General features: G+C 39.1%; 4 non-coding genes across 4 annotated transcripts; all 4 read left to right on the top strand.

Moving 5' to 3' along the window:
- The first annotated feature begins 1,641 nt into the window (after positions 1 to 1,641).
- TRNAK-CUU (transfer RNA lysine (anticodon CUU)) lies at positions 1,642 to 1,714 on the top strand. The gene has a single exon. It is a non-coding gene; the product is annotated as a tRNA-Lys (tRNA).
- Positions 1,715 to 7,378: 5,664 nt separating this feature from the next.
- On the top strand, positions 7,379 to 7,451 carry TRNAK-CUU (transfer RNA lysine (anticodon CUU)). The gene has a single exon. It is a non-coding gene; the product is annotated as a tRNA-Lys (tRNA).
- Positions 7,452 to 9,220: 1,769 nt separating this feature from the next.
- TRNAK-CUU (transfer RNA lysine (anticodon CUU)) lies at positions 9,221 to 9,293 on the top strand. Its single transcript has one exon. It is a non-coding gene; the product is annotated as a tRNA-Lys (tRNA).
- Positions 9,294 to 11,370: 2,077 nt separating this feature from the next.
- Positions 11,371 to 11,443, top strand: TRNAK-CUU (transfer RNA lysine (anticodon CUU)). The gene has a single exon. It is a non-coding gene; the product is annotated as a tRNA-Lys (tRNA).
- Positions 11,444 to 14,798: the final 3,355 nt, after the last annotated feature.

The following is a 14,798-nucleotide window of genomic DNA, read 5'->3' as shown; positions in this document are numbered from 1 at the left end:
GGCTAGCTCAGTCGGTAGAGGATGAGACTCTTAATCTCAGGGTCGTGGGTTTGAGCCCCACGTTGGGCGAAAACAACTAAAATTGTAGTGCTTTTTGACCAAAAAAATAGAAATTGAAAGTCTCTTTGCAATATTTTCATTGTTAACATGCAATATATGAATGCATGTCTGGATGATGTGTAATGGGGCAATACCATACCTTAATGTATTCACTGTAAAAGAAAAAGTATGCATCATCTTACTATAAAATAAATTGGAGAAAACACAAATAAGACTTTTTTCCACACAGGTTTAATCGGCTATTTCCTGATATTCTTCAATGCGTTCTGATATTAACTGGTAATTGTGTTTGATACTTTCTTAGACTATTTCTGCCTCTGGCTGATGTGTATTTTCTTTCCAAACTCCACCAGAGTACATCCTATCTGTGGAAAACGGCAGTGCAGGGATAGGGAAGAAAACTATAAACATCCAAAGAAGCCCGGCTAGCTCAGTCGGTAGAGCATGAGACTCTTAATCTCAGGGTCGTGGGTTCGAGCCCCAAGTTGGGCGAACACAACTAAAATTTTAGTGCTTTTTGACCAAAAAAATAGAAATTGAAAGTCTCTTTACAATATTTGCAATATTTTCATTGTTAACATGCAATATATGAATGCATGTCTGGATGATGTGTAATGGGGCAATACCACACCTTAATGTATTCACTGTAAAAGAAAAAGTATGTATCATCTTACTATAAAATAAAGTGGAGAAAACACAAATAGGACTTTTTTCCACACAGGTATAATCGGCTATTTCCTGATATTCTTCAATGCGTTCTGATATTGACTGGTAATTGTGTTTGATACTTTCTTAGACTATTTCTGCCTCTGGCTGATGTGTATTTTCTTTCCAAACTCCACCAGAGCCTATGATTACACAGCATCCTATCTGTGGAAAACGGCAGTGCAGGGATAGGGAAGAAAACTATAGGCATCCAAAGGAGCCCGCCTAGCTCAGTCGGTAGAGCATGATACTCTTAATCTCAGGGTCGTGGGTTCGAGCCCACGTTGGGCGAACACAACTAAAATTGTAATGCTTTTTGACCATAAAAATACATCCTATCTGTGGAAAACGGCAGTGCAGGGATAGGGAAGAAAACTATAGGCATCGAAAGGAGCCTGGCTAGCTCAGTCGGTAGAGCATGAGACTCTTAAACTCAGGGTCGTGGGTTTGAGCCCCACGTTGGGCGAAAACAACTAAAATTGTAGTGCTTTTTGACCAAAAAAATAGAAATTGAAAGTCTCTTTGCAATATTTTCATTGTTAACATGCAATATATGAATGCATGTCTGGATGATGTGTAATGGGGCAATACCATACCTTAATGTATTCACTGTAAAAGAAAAAGTATGCATCATCTTACTATAAAATAAAGTGGAGAAAACACAAATAAGACTTTTTTCCACACAGGTTTAATCGGCTATTTCCTGATATTCTTCAATGCGTTCTGATATTGACTGGTAATTGTGTTTGATACTTTCTTAGACTATTTCTGCCTCTGGCTGATGTGTATTTTCTTTGAAAACTCCACCAGAGTACATCCTATCTGTGGAAAACCGCAGTGCAGGGATAGGGAAGAAAACTATAAGCATCCAAAGAAGCCCGGCTAGCTCAGTCGGTAGAGCATGAGACTCTTAATCTCAGGGTCGTGGGTTCGAGCCCCACGTTGGGCGAAAACAACTAAAATTTTAGTGCTTTTTGACCAAAAAAATAGAAATTGAAAGTCTCTTTACAATATTTGCAATATTTTCATTGTTAACATGCAATATATGAATGCATGTCTGGATGATGTGTAATGGGGCAATACCACACCTTAATGTATTCACTGTAAAAGAAAAAGTATGTATCATCTTACTATAAAATAAAGTGGAGAAAACACAAATAGGACTTTTTTCCACACAGGTTTAATCGGCTATTTCCTGATATTCTTCAATGCGTTCTGATATTGACTGGTAATTGTGTTTGATACTTTCTTAGACTATTTCTGCCTCTGGCTGATGTGTATTTTCTTTCCAAACTCCACCAGAGCCTATGATTACACAGCATCCTATCTGTGGAAAACGGCAGTGCAGGGATAGGGAAGAAAACTATAGGCATCCAAAGGAGCCCGGCTAGCTCAGTCGGTAGAGCATGATACTCTTCATCTCAGGGACGTGGGTTCGAGCCCACGTTGGGCGAACACAACTAAAATTGTAATGCTTTTTGACCAAAAAAATACATCCTATCTGTGGAAAACGGCAGTGCAGGGATAGGGAAGAAAACTATAGGCATGGAAAGGAGCCTGGCTAGCTCAGTCGGTAGAGCATGAGACTCTTAATCTCAGGGTCGTGGGTTTGAGCCCCACGTTGGGCGAAAACAACTAAAATTTTAGTGCTTTTTGACCAAAAAAATAGAAATTGAAAGTCTCTTTACAATATTTGCAATATTTTCATTGTTAACATGCAATATATGAATGCATGTCTGGATGATGTGTAATGGGGCAATACCACACCTTAATGTATTCACTGTAAAAGAAAAAGTATGTATCATCTTACTATAAAATAAAGTGGAGAAAACACAAATAAGACTTTTTTCCACACAGGTTTAATCGGCTATTTCCTGATATTCTTCAATGCGTTCTGATATTGACTGGTAATTGTGTTTGATACTTTCTTAGACTATTTCTGCCTCTGGCTGATGTGTATTTTCTTTCCAAACTCCACCAGAGCCTATGATTACACAGCATCCTATCTGTGGAAAGCGGCAGTGCAGGGATAGGGAAGAAAACTATAGGCATCCAAAGGAGCCCGGCTAGCTCAGTCGGTAGAGCATGAGACTCTTAATCTCAGGGTCGTGGGTGCGAGCCCCACGTTGGGCGAAAACAACTAAAATTTTAATGCTTTTTGACCAAAAAAATAGAAATTGAAAGTCTCTTTACAATATTTGCAATATTTTGATTGTTAACATGCAATATATGAATGCATGTCTGGATGATGTGTAATGGGGCAATACCACACCTTAATGTATTCACTGTAAAAGAAAAAGTATGTATCATCTTACTATAAAATAAAGTGGAGAAAACACAAATAAGACTTTTTTCCACACAGGTTTAATCGGCTATTTCCTGATATTCTTCAATGCGTTCTGATATTGACTGGTAATTGTGTTTGATACTTTCTTAGACTATTTCTGCCTCTGGCTGATGTGTATTTTCTTTCCAAACTCCACCAGAGCCTATGATTACACAGCATCCTATCTGTGGAAAACGGCAGTGCAGGGATAGGGAAGAAAACTATAGGCATCCAAAGGAGCCCGGCTAGCTCAGTCGGTAGAGCATGATACTCTTAATCTCAGGGTCGTGGGTTCGAGCCCACGTTGGGCGAACACAACTAAAATTGTAATGCTTTTTGACCAAAAAAATACATCCTATCTGTGGAAAACGGCAGTGCAGGGATAGGGAAGAAAACTATAGGCATCCAAAGGAGCCCGGCTAGCTCAGTCGGTAGAGCTTGAGACTCTTAATCTCAGGGTCGTGGGTTCGAGCCCCACGTTGGGTGAAAGCAACTAAAATTTTAGTGCTTTTTGACCAAAAAAATAGAAATTGAAAGTCTCTTTACAATATTTGCAATATTTTCATTGTTAACATGCAATATATGAATGCATGTCTGGATGATGTGTAATGGGGCAATACCACACCTTAATGTATTCACTGTAAAAGAAAAAGTATGTATCATCTTACTATAAAATAAAGTGGAGAAAACACAAATAAGACTTTTTTCCACACAGGTTTAATCGGCTATTTCCTGATATTCTTCAATGCGTTCTGATATTGACTGGTAATTGTGTTTGATACTTTCTTAGACTATTTCTGCCTCTGGCTGATGTGTATTTTCTTTCCAAACTCCACCAGAGCCTATGATTACACAGCATCCTATCTGTGGAAAGCGGCAGTGCAGGGATAGGGAAGAAAACTATAGGCATCCAAAGGAGCCCGGCTAGCTCAGTCGGTAGAGCATGAGACTCTTAATCTCAGGGTCGTGGGTGCGAGCCCCACGTTGGGCGAAAACAACTAAAATTTTAATGCTTTTTGACCAAAAAAATAGAAATTGAAAGTCTCTTTACAATATTTGCAATATTTTGATTGTTAACATGCAATATATGAATGCATGTCTGGATGATGTGTAATGGGGCAATACCACACCTTAATGTATTCACTGTAAAAGAAAAAGTATGTATCATCTTACTATAAAATAAAGTGGAGAAAACACAAATAAGACTTTTTTCCACACAGGTTTAATCGGCTATTTCCTGATATTCTTCAATGCGTTCTGATATTGACTGGTAATTGTGTTTGATACTTTCTTAGACTATTTCTGCCTCTGGCTGATGTGTATTTTCTTTCCAAACTCCACCAGAGCCTATGATTACACAGCATCCTATCTGTGGAAAACGGCAGTGCAGGGATAGGGAAGAAAACTATAGGCATCCAAAGGAGCCCGGCTAGCTCAGTCGGTAGAGCATGATACTCTTAATCTCAGGGTCGTGGGTTCGAGCCCACGTTGGGCGAACACAACTAAAATTGTAATGCTTTTTGACCAAAAAAATACATCCTATCTGTGGAAAACGGCAGTGCAGGGATAGGGAAGAAAACTATAGGCATCCAAAGGAGCCCGGCTAGCTCAGTCGGTAGAGCATGAGACTCTTAATCTCAGGGTCGTGGGTTTTTTCGCCCCACGTTGGGCGAAAACAACTAAAATTGTAGTGCTTTTTGACCAAAAAAATAGAAATTGAAAGTCTCTTTGCAATATTTTCATTGTTAACATGCAATATATGAATGCATGTCTGGATGATGTGTAATGGGGCAATACCACACCTTAATGTATTCACTGTAAAAGAAAAAGTATGTATCATCTTACTATAAAATAAAGTGGAGAAAACACAAATAGGACTTTTTCCACACAGGTTTAATCGGCTATTTCCTGATATTCTTCAATGCGTTCTGATATTGACTGGTAATTGTGTTTGATACTTTCTTAGACTATTTCTGCCTCTGGCTGATGTGTATTTTCTTTCCAAACTCCACCAGAGCCTATGATTACACAGCATCCTATCTGTGGAAAACGGCAGTGCAGGGATAGGGAAGAAAACTATAGGCATCCAAAGGAGCCCGGCTAGCTCAGTCGGTAGAGCATGATACTCTTAATCTCAGGGTCGTGGGTTCGAGCCCACGTTGGGCGAACACAACTAAAATTGTAATGCTTTTTGACCAAAAAAATACATCCTATCTGTGGAAAACGGCAGTGCAGGGATAGGGAAGAAAACTATAGGCATCCAAAGGAGCCTGGCTAGCTCAGTCGGTAGAGCATGAGACTCTTAATCTCAGGGTCGTGGGTTTGAGCCCCACGTTGGGTGAAAACAACTAAAATTATAGTGCTTTTTGACCAAAAAAATACATCCTATCTGTGGAAAACGGCAGTGCAGGGATAGGGAAGAAAACTATAGGCATCCAAAGGAGCCTGGCTAGCTCAGTCGGTAGAGCATGAGACTCTTAATCTCAGGGTCGTGGGTTCGAGCCCCACGTTGGGCGAAAACAACTAAAATTATAGTGCTTTTTGACCAAAAAAATACATCCTATCTGTGGAAAACGGCAGTGCAGGGATAGGGAAGAAAACTATAGGCATCCAAAGGAGCCTGGCTAGCTCAGTCGGTAGAGCATGAGACTCTTAATCTCAGGGTCGTGGGTTTGAGCCCCACGTTGGGCGAAAACAACTAAAATTTTAGTGCTTTTTGACCAAAAAAATAGAAATTGAAAGTCTCTTTACAATATTTGCAATATTTTGATTGTTAACATGCAATATATGAATGCATGTCTGGATGATGTGTAATGGGGCAATACCATACCTTAATGTATTCACTGTAAAAGAAAAAGTATGTATCATCTTACTATAAAATAAAGTGGAGAAAACACAAATAGGACTTTTTTCCACACAGGTTTAATCGGCTATTTCCTGATATTCTTCAATGCGTTCTGATATTGACTGGTAATTGTGTTTGATACTTTCTTAGACTATTTCTGCCTCTGGCTGATGTGTATTTTCTTTCCAAACTCCACCAGAGCCTATGATTACACAGCATCCTATCTGTGGAAAACGGCAGTGCAGGGATAGGGAAGAAAACTATAGGCATCCAAAGGAGCCCGGCTAGCTCAGTCGGTAGAGCATGATACTCTTAATCTCAGGGTCGTGGGTTCGAGCCCCACATTGGGTGAAAACAACTAAAATTATAGTGCTTTTTGACCAAAAAAATACATCCTATCTGTGGAAAACGGCAGTGCAGGGATAGGGAAGAAAACTATAGGCATCCAAAGGAGCCTGGCTAGCTCAGTCGGTAGAGCATGAGACTCTTAATCTCAGGGTCGTGGGTTTGAGCCCCACGTTGGGCGAAAAAAACTAAAATTTTAGTGCTTTTTGACCAAAAAAAATAGAAATTGAAAGTCTCTTTACAATATTTGCAATATTTTGATTGTTAACATGCAATATATGAATGCATGTCTGGATGATGTGTAATGGGGCAATACCACACCTTAATGTATTCACTGTAAAAGAAAAAGTATGTATCATCTTACTATAAAATAAAATGGAGAAAACACAAATAAGACTTTTTTCCACACAGGTTTAATCGGCTATTTCCTGATATTCTTCAATGCGTTCTGATATTGACTGGTAATTGTGTTTGATACTTTCTTAGACTATTTCTGCCTCTGGCTGATGTGTATTTTCTTTCCAAACTCCACCAGAGCCTATGATTACACAGCATCCTATCTGTGGAAAGCGGCAGTGCAGGGATAGGGAAGAAAACTATAGGCATCCAAAGGAGCCCGGCTAGCTCAGTCGGTAGAGCATGAGACTCTTAATCTCAGGGTCGTGGGTTTGAGCCCCACGTTGGGCGAAAACAACTAAAATTGTAGTGCTTTTTGACCAAAAAAATAGAAATTGAAAGTCTCTTTGCAATATTTTCATTGTTAACATGCAATATATGAATGCATGTCTGGATGATGTGTAATGGGGCAATACCATACCTTAATGTATTCACTGTAAAAGAAAAAGTATGCATCATCTTACTATAAAATAAAGTGGAGAAAACACAAATAAGACTTTTTTCCACACAGGTTTAATCGGCTATTTCCTGATATTCTTCAATGCGTTCTGATATTGACTGGTAATTGTGTTTGATACTTTCTTAGACTATTTCTGCCTCTGGCTGATGTGTATTTTCTTTCCAAACTCCACCAGAGTACATCCTATCTGTGGAAAACGGCAGTGCAGGGATAGGGAAGAAAACTATAAGCATCCAAAGAAGCCCGGCTAGCTCAGTCGGTAGAGCATGAGACTCTTAATCTCAGGGTCGTGGGTTCGAGCCCCACGTTGGGCGAAAACAATTAAAATTTTAGTGCTTTTTGACCAAAAAAATAGAAATTGAAAGTCTCTTTACAATATTTGCAATATTTTCATTGTTAACATGCAATATATGAATGCATGTCTGGATGATGTGTAATGGGGCAATACCACACCTTAATGTATTCACTGTAAAAGAAAAAGTATGTATCATCTTACTATAAAATAAAGTGGAGAAAACACAAATAGGACTTTTTTCCACACAGGTTTAATCGGCTATTTCCTGATATTCTTCAATGCGTTCTGATATTGACTGGTAATTGTGTTTGATACTTTCTTAGACTATTTCTGCCTCTGGCTGATGTGTATTTTCTTTCCAAACTCCACCAGAGCCTATGATTACACAGCATCCTATCTGTGGAAAACGGCAGTGCAGGGATAGGGAAGAAAACTATAGGCATCCAAAGGAGCCCGGCTAGCTCAGTCGGTAGAGCATGATACTCTTAATCTCAGGGTCGTGGGTTCGAGCCCACGTTGGGCGAACACAACTAAAATTGTAATGCTTTTTGACCAAAAAAATACATCCTATCTGTGGAAAACGGCAGTGCAGGGATAGGGAAGAAAACTATAGGCATCCAAAGGAGCCTGGCTAGCTCAGTCGGTAGAGCATGAGACTCTTAATCTCAGGGTCGTGGGTTCGAGCCCCACATTGGGTGAAAACAACTAAAATTATAGTGCTTTTTGACCAAAAAAATACATCCTATCTGTGGAAAACGGCAGTGCAGGGATAGGGAAGAAAACTAGAGGCATCCAAAGGAGCCTGGCTAGCTCAGTCGGTAGAGCATGAGACTCTTAATCTCAGGGTCGTGGCTTTGAGCCCCACGTTGGGCGAAAACAACTAAAATTTTAGTGCTTTTTGACCAAAAAAATAGAAATTGAAAGTCTCTTTACAATATTTGCAATATTTTGATTGTTAACATGCAATATATGAATGCATGTCTGGATGATGTGTAATGGGGCAATACCACACCTTAATGTATTCACTGTAAAAGAAAAAGTATGTATCATCTTACTATAAAATAAAGTGGAGAAAACACAAATAAGACTTTTTTCCACACAGGTTTAATCGGCTATTTCCTGATATTCTTCAATGCGTTCTGATATTGACTGGTAATTGTGTTTGATACTTTCTTAGACTATTTCTGCCTCTGGCTGATGTGTATTTTCTTTCCAAACTCCACCAGAGCCTATGATTACACAGCATCCTATCTGTGGAAAGCGGCAGTGCAGGGATAGGGAAGAAAACTATAGGCATCCAAAGAAGCCCGGCTAGCACAGTCGGTAGAGCATGAGACTCTTAATCTCAGGGTCGTGGGTTTGAGCCCCACGTTGGGCGATAACAACTAAAATTGTAATGCTTTTTGACCAAAAAAATAGAAATTGAAAGTCTCTTTGCAATATTTTCATTGTTAACATGCAATATATGAATGCATGTCTGGATGATGTGTAATGGGGCAATACCATACCTTAATGTATTCACTGTAAAAGAAAAAGTATGCATCATCTTACTATAAAATAAAGTGGAGAAAACACAAATAAGACTTTTTTTCACACAGGTTTAATCGGCTATTTCCTGATATTCTTCAATGCGTTCTGATATTGACTGGTAATTGTGTTTGATACTTTCTTAGACTATTTCTGCCTCTGGCTGATGTGTATTTTCTTTCCAAACTCCACCAGAGTACATCCTATCTGTGGAAAACGGCAGTGCAGGGATAGGGAAGAAAACTATAAGCATCCAAAGAAGCCCGGCTAGCTCAGTCGGTAGAGCATGAGACTCTTAATCTCAGGGTCGTGGGTTCGAGCCCCACGTTGGGCGAAAACAACTAAAATTTTAGTGCTTTTTGACCAAAAAAATAGAAATTGAAAGTCTCTTTACAATATTTGCAATATTTTCATTGTTAACATGCAATATATGAATGCATGTCTGGATGATGTGTAATGGGGCAATACCACACCTTAATGTATTCACTGTAAAAGAAAAAGTATGTATCATCTTACTATAAAATAAAGTGGAGAAAACACAAATAAGACTTTTTTCCACACATGTTTAATCGGCTATTTCCTGATATTCTTCAATGCGTTCTGATATTGACTGGTAATTGTGTTTGATACTTTCTTAGACTATTTCTGCCTCTGGCTGATGTGTATTTTCTTTCCAAACTCCACCAGAGCCTATGATTACACAGCATCCTATCTGTGGAAAGCGGCAGTGCAGGGATAGGGAAGAAAACTATAGGCAGCCAAAGGAGCCTGGCTAGCTCAGTCGGTAGAGGATGAGACTCTTAATCTCAGGGTCGTGGGTTTGAGCCCCACGTTGGGCGAAAACAACTAAAATTGTAGTGCTTTTTGACCAAAAAAATAGAAATTGAAAGTCTCTTTGCAATATTTTCATTGTTAACATGCAATATATGAATGCATGTCTGGATGATGTGTAATGGGGCAATACCATACCTTAATGTATTCACTGTAAAAGAAAAAGTATGCATCATCTTACTATAAAATAAATTGGAGAAAACACAAATAAGACTTTTTTCCACACAGGTTTAATCGGCTATTTCCTGATATTCTTCAATGCGTTCTGATATTAACTGGTAATTGTGTTTGATACTTTCTTAGACTATTTCTGCCTCTGGCTGATGTGTATTTTCTTTCCAAACTCCACCAGAGTACATCCTATCTGTGGAAAACGGCAGTGCAGGGATAGGGAAGAAAACTATAAACATCCAAAGAAGCCCGGCTAGCTCAGTCGGTAGAGCATGAGACTCTTAATCTCAGGGTCGTGGGTTCGAGCCCCAAGTTGGGCGAACACAACTAAAATTTTAGTGCTTTTTGACCAAAAAAATAGAAATTGAAAGTCTCTTTACAATATTTGCAATATTTTCATTGTTAACATGCAATATATGAATGCATGTCTGGATGATGTGTAATGGGGCAATACCACACCTTAATGTATTCACTGTAAAAGAAAAAGTATGTATCATCTTACTATAAAATAAAGTGGAGAAAACACAAATAGGACTTTTTTCCACACAGGTATAATCGGCTATTTCCTGATATTCTTCAATGCGTTCTGATATTGACTGGTAATTGTGTTTGATACTTTCTTAGACTATTTCTGCCTCTGGCTGATGTGTATTTTCTTTCCAAACTCCACCAGAGCCTATGATTACACAGCATCCTATCTGTGGAAAACGGCAGTGCAGGGATAGGGAAGAAAACTATAGGCATCCAAAGGAGCCCGCCTAGCTCAGTCGGTAGAGCATGATACTCTTAATCTCAGGGTCGTGGGTTCGAGCCCACGTTGGGCGAACACAACTAAAATTGTAATGCTTTTTGACCATAAAAATACATCCTATCTGTGGAAAACGGCAGTGCAGGGATAGGGAAGAAAACTATAGGCATCGAAAGGAGCCTGGCTAGCTCAGTCGGTAGAGCATGAGACTCTTAAACTCAGGGTCGTGGGTTTGAGCCCCACGTTGGGCGAAAACAACTAAAATTGTAGTGCTTTTTGACCAAAAAAATAGAAATTGAAAGTCTCTTTGCAATATTTTCATTGTTAACATGCAATATATGAATGCATGTCTGGATGATGTGTAATGGGGCAATACCATACCTTAATGTATTCACTGTAAAAGAAAAAGTATGCATCATCTTACTATAAAATAAAGTGGAGAAAACACAAATAAGACTTTTTTCCACACAGGTTTAATCGGCTATTTCCTGATATTCTTCAATGCGTTCTGATATTGACTGGTAATTGTGTTTGATACTTTCTTAGACTATTTCTGCCTCTGGCTGATGTGTATTTTCTTTGAAAACTCCACCAGAGTACATCCTATCTGTGGAAAACGGCAGTGCAGGGATAGGGAAGAAAACTATAAGCATCCAAAGAAGCCCGGCTAGCTCAGTCGGTAGAGCATGAGACTCTTAATCTCAGGGTCGTGGGTTCGAGCCCCACGTTGGGCGAAAACAACTAAAATTTTAGTGCTTTTTGACCAAAAAAATAGAAATTGAAAGTCTCTTTACAATATTTGCAATATTTTCATTGTTAACATGCAATATATGAATGCATGTCTGGATGATGTGTAATGGGGCAATACCACACCTTAATGTATTCACTGTAAAAGAAAAAGTATGTATCATCTTACTATAAAATAAAGTGGAGAAAACACAAATAGGACTTTTTTCCACACAGGTTTAATCGGCTATTTCCTGATATTCTTCAATGCGTTCTGATATTGACTGGTAATTGTGTTTGATACTTTCTTAGACTATTTCTGCCTCTGGCTGATGTGTATTTTCTTTCCAAACTCCACCAGAGCCTATGATTACACAGCATCCTATCTGTGGAAAACGGCAGTGCAGGGATAGGGAAGAAAACTATAGGCATCCAAAGGAGCCCGGCTAGCTCAGTCGGTAGAGCATGATACTCTTCATCTCAGGGTCGTGGGTTCGAGCCCACGTTGGGCGAACACAACTAAAATTGTAATGCTTTTTGACCAAAAAAATACATCCTATCTGTGGAAAACGGCAGTGCAGGGATAGGGAAGAAAACTATAGGCATCGAAAGGAGCCTGGCTAGCTCAGTCGGTAGAGCATGAGACTCTTAATCTCAGGGTCGTGGGTTTGAGCCCCACGTTGGGCGAAAACAACTAAAATTTTAGTGCTTTTTGACCAAAAAAATAGAAATTGAAAGTCTCTTTACAATATTTGCAATATTTTCATTGTTAACATGCAATATATGAATGCATGTCTGGATGATGTGTAATGGGGCAATACCACACCTTAATGTATTCACTGTAAAAGAAAAAGTATGTATCATCTTACTATAAAATAAAGTGGAGAAAACACAAATAAGACTTTTTTCCACACAGGTTTAATCGGCTATTTCCTGATATTCTTCAATGCGTTCTGATATTGACTGGTAATTGTGTTTGATACTTTCTTAGACTATTTCTGCCTCTGGCTGATGTGTATTTTCTTTCCAAACTCCACCAGAGCCTATGATTACACAGCATCCTATCTGTGGAAAGCGGCAGTGCAGGGATAGGGAAGAAAACTATAGGCATCCAAAGGAGCCCGGCTAGCTCAGTCGGTAGAGCATGAGACTCTTAATCTCAGGGTCGTGGGTGCGAGCCCCACGTTGGGCGAAAACAACTAAAATTTTAATGCTTTTTGACCAAAAAAATAGAAATTGAAAGTCTCTTTACAATATTTGCAATATTTTGATTGTTAACATGCAATATATGAATGCATGTCTGGATGATGTGTAATGGGGCAATACCACACCTTAATGTATTCACTGTAAAAGAAAAAGTATGTATCATCTTACTATAAAATAAAGTGGAGAAAACACAAATAAGACTTTTTTCCACACAGGTTTAATCGGCTATTTCCTGATATTCTTCAATGCGTTCTGATATTGACTGGTAATTGTGTTTGATACTTTCTTAGACTATTTCTGCCTCTGGCTGATGTGTATTTTCTTTCCAAACTCCACCAGAGCCTATGATTACACAGCATCCTATCTGTGGAAAACGGCAGTGCAGGGATAGGGAAGAAAACTATAGGCATCCAAAGGAGCCCGGCTAGCTCAGTCGGTAGAGCATGATACTCTTAATCTCAGGGTCGTGGGTTCGAGCCCACGTTGGGCGAACACAACTAAAATTGTAATGCTTTTTGACCAAAAAAATACATCCTATCTGTGGAAAACAGCAGTGCAGGGATAGGGAAGAAAACTATAGCCATCCAAAGGAGCCCGGCTAGCTCAGTCGGTAGAGCTTGAGACTCTTAATCTCAGGGTCGTGGGTTCGAGCCCCACGTTGGGTGAAAGCAACTAAAATTTTAGTGCTTTTTGACCAAAAAAATAGAAATTGAAAGTCTCTTTACAATATTTGCAATATTTTCATTGTTAACATGCAATATATGAATGCATGTCTGGATGATGTGTAATGGGGCAATACCACACCTTAATGTATTCACTGTAAAAGAAAAAGTATGTATCATCTTACTATAAAATAAAGTGGAGAAAACACAAATAAGACTTTTTTCCACACAGGTTTAATCGGCTATTTCCTGATATTCTTCAATGCGTTCTGATATTGACTGGTAATTGTGTTTGATACTTTCTTAGACTATTTCTGCCTCTGGCTGATGTGTATTTTCTTTCCAAACTCCACCAGAGCCTATGATTACACAGCATCCTATCTGTGGAAAGCGGCAGTGCAGGGATAGGGAAGAAAACTATAGGCATCCAAAGGAGCCCGGCTAGCTCAGTCGGTAGAGCATGAGACTCTTAATCTCAGGGTCGTGGGTGCGAGCCCCACGTTGGGCGAAAACAACTAAAATTTTAATGCTTTTTGACCAAAAAAATAGAAATTGAAAGTCTCTTTACAATATTTGCAATATTTTGATTGTTAACATGCAATATATGAATGCATGTCTGGATGATGTGTAATGGGGCAATACCACACCTTAATGTATTCACTGTAAAAGAAAAAGTATGTATCATCTTACTATAAAATAAAGTGGAGAAAACACAAATAAGACTTTTTTCCACACAGGTTTAATCGGCTATTTCCTGATATTCTTCAATGCGTTCTGATATTGACTGGTAATTGTGTTTGATACTTTCTTAGACTATTTCTGCCTCTGGCTGATGTGTATTTTCTTTCCAAACTCCACCAGAGCCTATGATTACACAGCATCCTATCTGTGGAAAACGGCAGTGCAGGGATAGGGAAGAAAACTATAGGCATCCAAAGGAGCCCGGCTAGCTCAGTCGGTAGAGCATGATACTCTTAATCTCAGGGTCGTGGGTTCGAGCCCACGTTGGGCGAACACAACTAAAATTGTAATGCTTTTTGACCAAAAAAATACATCCTATCTGTGGAAAACGGCAGTGCAGGGATAGGGAAGAAAACTATAGGCATCCAAAGGAGCCCGGCTAGCTCAGTCGGTAGAGCATGAGACTCTTAATCTCAGGGTCGTGGGTTTTTTCGCCCCACGTTGGGCGAAAACAACTAAAATTGTAGTGCTTTTTGACCAAAAAAATAGAAATTGAAAGTCTCTTTGCAATATTTTCATTGTTAACATGCAATATATGAATGCATGTCTGGATGATGTGTAATGGGGCAATACCACACCTTAATGTATTCACTGTAAAAGAAAAAGTATGTATCATCTTACTATAAAATAAAGTGGAGAAAACACAAATAGGACTTTTTCCACACAGGTTTAATCGGCTATTTCCTGATATTCTTCAATGCGTTCTGATATTGACTGGTAATTGTGTTTGATACTTTCTTAGACTATTTCTGCC

The sequence above is a fragment of the Ambystoma mexicanum genome, chromosome 4q (genome assembly GCF_040938575.1).
Source record: "Ambystoma mexicanum isolate Mex_15411 chromosome 4q, UKY_AmexF1_1, whole genome shotgun sequence".
Taxonomy (NCBI): domain Eukaryota; kingdom Metazoa; phylum Chordata; class Amphibia; order Caudata; family Ambystomatidae; genus Ambystoma; species Ambystoma mexicanum.
The sequence above is the reverse complement of the archived record's forward strand: the minus strand, read 5'-3'. Positions and strand labels throughout refer to the sequence as shown.